Consider the following 8,342-nt stretch of genomic DNA (forward strand, 5'->3'; position numbering starts at 1 on the left):
TATACGTCTCTGAGTAGAGGAAGACAAAATGGATTCTTCAATCTGATCTCTACACGAGCATGCTCGGTGTTATCCAATTATCTTTGCTGTGGTCCTATATTATGTGCGCAGTCCCTGTGGATGCATGATTTGCAGCTGTTAGACAGCCTGAACGCATGTGGGGATCCCCTAACAAACAGGCAAACCCTGCATGTGTTTAGGCTGTCTAACAGCCAAAAATCATGCAGCCACAGGGACTGCGAACACAATATACAATTCCTCCACATAGTATAATGCACCCCATAGTCGTCCACATAATATAATGCACCCATAGTACTCCATATTGCATAATGCATACCCAATAGTTCTCCATATAGCATAATGTGCCCCATAGTCCTCCACATAGTATAATACACACCCTATAGTGCTCCATACAGTATAATACGACCCCATAGTGCTCCATACAGTATAATACACCCCATAGTGCTTCATATAGTAAAATACACACCCTATAGTGTTGTGAACTCTATTTCTGGGCTCCCTCTTGTGGTCACAAGTGGTACTGTGTGAGTGCTGTCTTTCTGCAGGTTTGAAACTGGCATCAGCTGTCTCGTTATCTGTGGGCTGGTTTTCTATTTAAGCTCACTTGGACTCTCAGTCTATGCCTGCTGTCGTTGTATTCAGTGCTATTCTGATTGCTCCTGTCTACATCCGTAATCAGTCTCTCCATGAGAAGCTAAGTTCTGTTTGCTTATTCTTGCTCATCTATGTTCAATATGTTTCCTAGAATATTATGAGTTTTGTCCAGCTTGCTAATATGTGATTTCTCTGCTTGCTGGTAGCTCTGGGGTGCTGAGTTGCTCCCCCCACATCGTTAGTTGGTGTGGGGGTTCTCGCATTCTCTGCGTGGATATTTTTGTATAGGGTTTTTTACTGACCGCACAGATCCCTTGCTATTCTCTGCTATCTAGTGTTAGCGGGCCTCATTTGCTTAACCTGTTTCATCTCTGCGTTTGTCGTTTCCTCTTAACTCACCGTTATTATTTGTGGGGGGCTGTTCTATATCTTTGGGGTTATTTCTCTGAGGCAAGTGAGGTCTTACTTTATCTCTAGGGGTAGTCAGTTTCTCAGGCCGTGAAGAGACGTCTAGGATTTCAGGAAACGTTCCACGGCTACCTTTAGTGTGTTTGGTTAGGATCAGGTTTTGCGGTCAGTCCAGTTACCACATCCCCAGAGCTTGTCCTATTTTCTCTGACTTAGCTGGTTAGATTTGTGATCCTAAGCCACTGGGATCATAACAGTACAGCAGGCCAGAAAAGTGTTTAATGCATCGCAGAAGTGGGATAAGAGAAGCCCTGAGTACAATTTTTTTTTTTTCCTCTCCCTTTGCTGCAGTCTGTCCAGCTTCTCTCATCCCCTTAATCTCTGGGTGGCTTTGAGTTCAGCTGCAGACATGGATATTCAGAGTCTGACTTCTAGTGTGGATCATCTTGCTACAAGGGTGCAAAGCATTCAGGATTTTGTTGTTCACAGTCCTATGTCTGAGCCAAAAGTACCTATTCCTGAGTTGTTTTCTGGAGATAGATCTCGGTTTCTGAATTTTAAGAATAATTGTAAATTATTTCTTTCTTTGAGACCTCATTCCTCTGGTGATTCCGCTCAGCAAGTTAGAATTGTTATCTCCCTGTTACGTGGCGACCCTCAAGATTGGGCCTTCTCCCTGGCGCCGGGAGATCCTGCATTGCTGAATGTGGATGCGTTTTTCTGGCGCTTGGATTGCTTTATGAGGAACCTAATCTTGAGAACCAGGCAGAAAAGGCCTTGCTGGCTCTCTCTCAGGGCCAGGATGAAGCTGAGGTGTATTGTCAAAAATTTCGGAAATGGTCGGTGCTTACTCAATGGAATGAGTGTGCCCTGGCTGCAAATTTCAGAGAAGGTCTTTCGGAAGCCATTAAGAATGTTATGGTGGGGTTCCCCACGCCTGCAAGTCTGAATGACTCAATGGCTTTGGCCATTCAGATTGATCGGCGTTTGCGGGAGCGCAAATCTGCGCACCATCTGGCGGTGTTTTCTGAACAGAGACCTGAGTCTATGCAATGTGACCGAATTCAGACCAGAATCGAGCGGCAAAATCATAGACGTCAAAATGGGTTGTGCTTTTACTGTGGTGATTCAACTCATGTTATCTCAGCATGCTCTAAGTGCGTAAAAAAGATCGCTAAATCTGTCACCGTTGGTACTATACAGCCTAAATTCATTTTGTCTGTTACTTTAATTTGTTCTTTGTCATCCTACTCGGTTATGGCTTTTGTGGATTCAGGCGCTGCCCTGAACCTGATGGATTTGTCGTTTGCCAGGCGCTGTGGTTTTGTCCTGGAGCCTTTGGAATTCCCTATTCCACTGAGGGGTATTGATGCTACACCATTGGCTGAGAATAAGCCTCAGTATTGGACTCAAGTGACCATGTGCATGACTCCTGTGCATCAGGAGGTGATTTGCTTTCTTGTGCTGCATAATCTGCATGATGTTGACGTTTTGGGTCTGCCATGGCTGCAGGCCCATAATCCAGTTCTGGATTGGAAAGCTATGTCTGTTTCAAGTTGGGGTTGCCATGGGATTCATGGCGATGCTCCTTTGGTGTCAATTGCTTCTTCCACTCCTTCTGAGGTCCCTGAGTTTTTGTCGGACTACCAGGATGTATTTGATGAGCCCAGATCCGGTGCCCTGCCTCCTCACAGGGATTGTGATTGTGCTATAAATTTGATTCCTGGTAGTAAGTTCCCTAAGGGACGACTTTTTAATTTGTCTATACCAGAACATGCCTCAATGCGGAGTTATATAAAGGAGTCTTTAGAGAAGGGACATATTCGCCCGTCCTCCTCCCCTCTTGGTGCAGGATTCTTTTTTGTGGCCAAGAAGGATGGTTCTCTGAGACCTTGTATAGATTATCGTCTTCTAAATAAAATCACGGTCAAATTTCAGTATCCTTTGCCATTATTATCTGATCTGTTTGCTCGGATTAAGGGGTCCAGTTGGTTCACCAAGATAGATCTTCGTGGTGCATATAACCTTGTGCGTATTAAGCAGGGGGATGAATGGAAAACAGCATTTAATACGCCCGAGGGCCATTTTGAGTACTTGGTGATGCCTTTTGGACTCTCTAATGCTCCTTCTGTGTTCCAGTCCTTCATGCATGACATCTTCTGAGAATATCTGGATAAATTTATGATTGTGTATCTGGATGACATTTTGGTCTTTTCTGAGGACTGGGAGTCCCATGTGAAGCAGGTCAGGATGGTATTTCAGGTCCTGCGTGCTAATGCCTAATTTGTGAAGGGCTTAAAATGTCTCTTCGGAGTACAGAAGGTTTCCTTTTTGGGTTTTATTTTTTCTCCTTCTACTATTGAGATGGACCCAGTCAAGGTCCAGGCTATTCATGACTGGACTCAGCCTACATCTGTTAAGAGTCTTCAGAAGTTCTTGGGTTTTGCTAATTTTTACCGTCGCTTCATCGCTAATTTTTCTGGCGTGGTTAAGCCCTTGACGGATTTGATCAAGAAAGGTTCTGATGTGACTAATTGGTCTCCTGCGGCAGTGGAAGCCTTTCGGGAGCTGAAGCACCGGTTTTCTTTAGCTCCAGTATTATGTCAGCCTGATATCTCTCTTCCTTTCCAGGTCGAGGTGGATGCTTCTGAGATTGGAGCAGGGGCTGTTTTGTCGCAGAGAAGCTCTGATGGCTCTGTGATGAAGCCTTGTGCCCTCTTTTCAAGAAAGTTTTCGCCTGCCGAGCGGAATTATGATGTTGGTAATCGGGAATTGTTGGCTATGAAGTGGGCATTTGAGGAGTGGCGACATTGGCTCGAGGGAGCTAGGCATCGTGTGGTGGTCTTGACTGATCACAAAAATCTGATTTATCTCGAGTCTGCCAAGCGTATGAATCCTAGACAGGCTCGTTGGTCGTTGTTTTTCTCCCGTTTCGATTTCGTGGTCTCGTACCTGCCTGGTTCGAAGAACGTGAAGGCTGATGCCCTTTCTAGGAGTTTTGTGCCTGACTCTCTGGGAGTTTCAGAGCCGGCTGGTATCCTCAAAGAGGGAGTGATTTTGTCTGCCATTTCCCCAGATTTGCGACGAGTGCTGCAGAAATTTCAGGCTGAGAGACCTGACCGTTGCCCACCAGAGAGACTGTTTGTCCCAGATAGATGGACCAGCAGAGTTATTTCCGAGGTTCATTCTTCGGTGTTGGCAGGTCATCCTGGGATTTTTGGTACCAGAGATTTGGTGGCTAGGTCCTTCTGGTGGCCTTCCTTGTCGCGGGATGTGCGTTCCTTTGTGCAGTCCTGTGGGATTTGTGCTCGGGCTAAGCCTTGCTGTTCTCGTGCCAGCGGTTTGCTTTTGCCTTTGCCTGTCCCGAAGAGGCCTTGGACGCACATTTCCATGGATTTTATTTCAGATCTTCCAGTATCTCAGAGAATGTCTGTCATCTGGGTGGTGTGTGATCGCTTTTCCAAAATGGTCCATTTGGTGCCCTTGCCTAAGTTGCCTTCCTCCTCAGATTTGGTTCCTTTATTTTTTCAGAATGTGGTTCGCTTGCACGGCATCCCTGAAGATATTGTGTCTGACAGAGGATCCCAGTTTGTGTCCAGATTTTGGCGGATTTTTTGTGCTAAGATGGGCATTGATTTGTCTTTTTCGTCGGCCTTCCATCCTCAGACGAATGGCCAAACCGAGCGAACTAATCAGACCTTGGAAACTTATTTAGGATGTTTTGTTTCTGCTGATCAGGATGATTGGGTGACTTTTTTGCCATTGGCCGAGTTCGCCCTTAATAATCGGGCTAGTTCTGCTACTTTGGTTTCGCCTTTTTTCTGCAATTCTGGTTTTCATCCTCGTTTTTCCTCGGGTCAGGTTGAGCCTTCTGACTGTCCGGGGGTGGATTCTGTGGTGGATAGGTTGCAGCAGATTTGGAACCATGTGGTGGACAATTTGAAGTTGTCACAGGAGAAGGCTCAGCGCTTTGCCAACCGCCGTCGCGGTGTTGGTCCCCGACTTCGTGTTGGGGATTTGGTATGGCTGTCTTCTCGGTATGTTCCTATGAAGGTTTCCTCTCCTAAATTCAAGCCTCGCTTCATCGGTCCTTATAAGATTTTGGAAATCCTTAACCCGGTGTCTTTTCGTTTGGACCTCCCAGCATCGTTTGCCATTCATAATGTGTTCCATAAGTCTTTGTTGCAGAGGTATGTGGTGCCTGTGGTTCCTTCTGTTGAGCCTCCTGCTCCGGTGCTGGTTGAGGGCGAATTGGAGTGCGTGGTGGAGAAGATCTTGGATTCTCGTATTTCCAGACGGAGGCTTCAGTATTTAGTTAAGTGGAAGGGCTATGGTCAGGAGGATAATTCCTGGGTTGTCGCCTCTGATGTTCACGCGGCCGATTTGGTTCGTGCCTTCCATGCGGCTCATCCTGATCGCCCTGGGGGTCTTGATGAGGGTTCGGTGACCCCTCCTCAAGGGGGAGGGTACTGTTGTGAACTCTATTTCTGGGCTCCCTCTTGTGGTCACAAGTGGTACTGTGTGAGTGCTGTCTTTCTGCAGGTTTGTGACTGGCATCAGCTGTCTCGTTATCTGTGGGCTGGTTTTCTATTTAAGCTCACTTGGACTCTCAGTCTATGCCTGCTGTCGTTGTATTCAGTGCTATTCTGATTGCTCCTGTCTACATCCGTAATCAGTCTCTCCATGAGAAGCTAAGTTCTGTTTGCTTATTCTTGCTCATCTATGTTCAATATGTTTCCTAGAATATTATGAGTTTTGTCCAGCTTGCTAATATGTGATTTCTCTGCTTGCTGGTAGCTCTGGGGTGCTGAGTTGCTCCCCCCACATCGTTAGTTGGTGTGGGGGTTCTTGCATTCTCTGCGTGGATATTTTTGTATAGGGTTTTTTACTGACCGCACAGATCCCTTGCTATTCTCTGCTATCTAGTGTTAGCGGGCCTCATTTGCTTAACCTGTTTCATCTCTGCGTTTGTTGTTTCCTCTTAACTCACCGTTTTTATTTGTGGGGGGCTGTTCTATATCTTTGGGGTTATTTCTCTGAGGCAAGTGAGGTCTTACTTTATCTCTAGGGGTAGTCAGTTTCTCAGGCCGTGAAGAGACGTCTAGGATTTCAGGAAACGTTCCACGGCTACCTTTAGTGTGTTTGGTTAGGATCAGGTTTTGCGGTCAGTCCAGTTACCACATCCCCAGAGCTTGTCCTATTTTCTCTGACTTAGCTGGTTAGATTTGTGATCCTAAGCCACTGGGATCATAACACTATAGTGCTCCATATAGTACAATGCACACCATCGCAACATAGTCCTCCACATAGTACAATGCAGCCCCAGACAGGACTACAAGTAGCCCTAGACAGGACTTCAATGCAGCCCCAGACAGGACTTCAATGCAGCCCCAAACAGGACTACAGTGCAGCCCCAGACAGGACTACAGTGCAGCCCCAGACAGGACTACAGTGCAGCCCCAGACAGGACTACAGTGCAGCCCCAGACAGGACTACAGTGCAGCCCCAGACAGGACTACAGTGCAGCCCCAGACAGGACTACAGTGCAGCCCCAGACAGGACTACAGTGCAGCCCCAGACAGGACTACAGTGCAGCCCCAGACAGGACTACAGTGCAGCCCCAGACAGGACTACAGTGCAGCCCCAGACAGGACTACATTGCAGCCCCAGACAGGACTACAGTGCAGCCCCAGACAGGACTACAGTGCAGCCCCAGACAGGACTACAGTGCAGCCCCAGACAGGACTACAGTGCAGCCCCAGACAGGACTACAGTGCAGCCCCAGACAGGACTACAGTGCAGCCCCAGACAGGACTACAGTGCAGCCCCAGACAGGACTACAGTGCAGCCCCAGACAGGACTACAGTGCAGCCCCAGACAGGACTACAGTGCAGCCCCAGACAGGACTACAGTGCAGCCCCAGACAGGACTACAGTGCAGCCCCAGACAGGACTACAGTGCAGCCCCAGACAGGACTACAGTGCAGCCCCAGACAGGACTATATTGCAGCCCCAGACAGGACTACAGTGCAGCCCCAGACAGGACTACAGTGCAGCCCCAGACAGGACTACAGTGCAGCCCCAGACAGGACTACAATGCCGCCCCAGACAGGACTACAATGCATCCTCAGACAGGACTATATTGCAGCCCCAGAAAGGACTACAATGAAGAGCTAGACAGGACTACTGTTATGATCCTTAGTGGTTGAGGATCACAAATTACTCCAGCTAAGTAACAAACATAGGACAAGCTCTAGGGAGGTGGCAAGCTGGACTGACCGCAAATTTGAACCTAACCAAACACACTAGAAGTAGCCGGTGAACGTGCCTGAATTCCTAGACGTCTCGAGCCAGCCTAAGGAACTAACTACCCCTAGAGAGAAAGAAAGACCTCTCTTGCCTCCAGAGAAATAATCCCCAAAGATATAGAAGCCCCCAACAAATAATAACGGTGAGGTAAGAGGAAGGCACATACACAGGGGTGAAAGCAGATTCAGCAAATGAGGCCCACTAATACTAGATAGCAGAAAATAGAAAAGGGAATCTATGCGGTCAGTAAAAAACCCTTACAAATATCCACTATGAGATTTCAAGAACCCCCACACCAACTAACGGTGTGGGGGGAGAAACTCAGTCCCCTAGAGCAACCAGCAAGTGAAGAAATCACATTTTAGCGAGCTGGACTAAAAACATAATGAACACTGATAATCAAAAAATGATCAAACAAAAACTTAGCTTGTCTTGGAGAGACTGGGAGCAAGGTAGACACACGGAATCTGAAGAGCACTGAATACATTGATAGCAGGCAAGGAACTGAGTATCCAGGTGGGCTAAATAGAAAACCAACCAAGGATAACGAACCAGCTGATGAAGCCAACCTGCAGAAAGACAACACTACACAGTACCGCTTGTGACCACTAGAGGGAGCCCAGAAATAGAGTTCACAACAGTACCCCCCCCTTGAGGAGGGGTCACCGAACCCTCATCAAGACCCCCAGGGCGATCAGGACGAGCTGCGTGGAAGGCGCAAACCAAATCGGCCGCATGAACATCAGAGGCGACAACCCACGAATTATCCTCCTGACCATAGCCCTTCCACTTAACCAGATACTGAAGTCTCCGTCTAGAGATACGAGAATCCAAAATCTTCTCCACCACATACTCCAATTCGCCCTCAACCAGCACCGGAGCAGGAGGCTCAACAGAAGGAACCACAGGTACCACATACCTCCGCAACAAAGACCTATGGAGCACATTATGGATGGCAAACGATGCCGGGAGATCCAAACGAAAAGACACCGGGTTAAGGATTTCCAAGAT

Source organism: Ranitomeya variabilis, chromosome 1 (assembly GCF_051348905.1).
Source record: "Ranitomeya variabilis isolate aRanVar5 chromosome 1, aRanVar5.hap1, whole genome shotgun sequence".
Taxonomy (NCBI): domain Eukaryota; kingdom Metazoa; phylum Chordata; class Amphibia; order Anura; family Dendrobatidae; genus Ranitomeya; species Ranitomeya variabilis.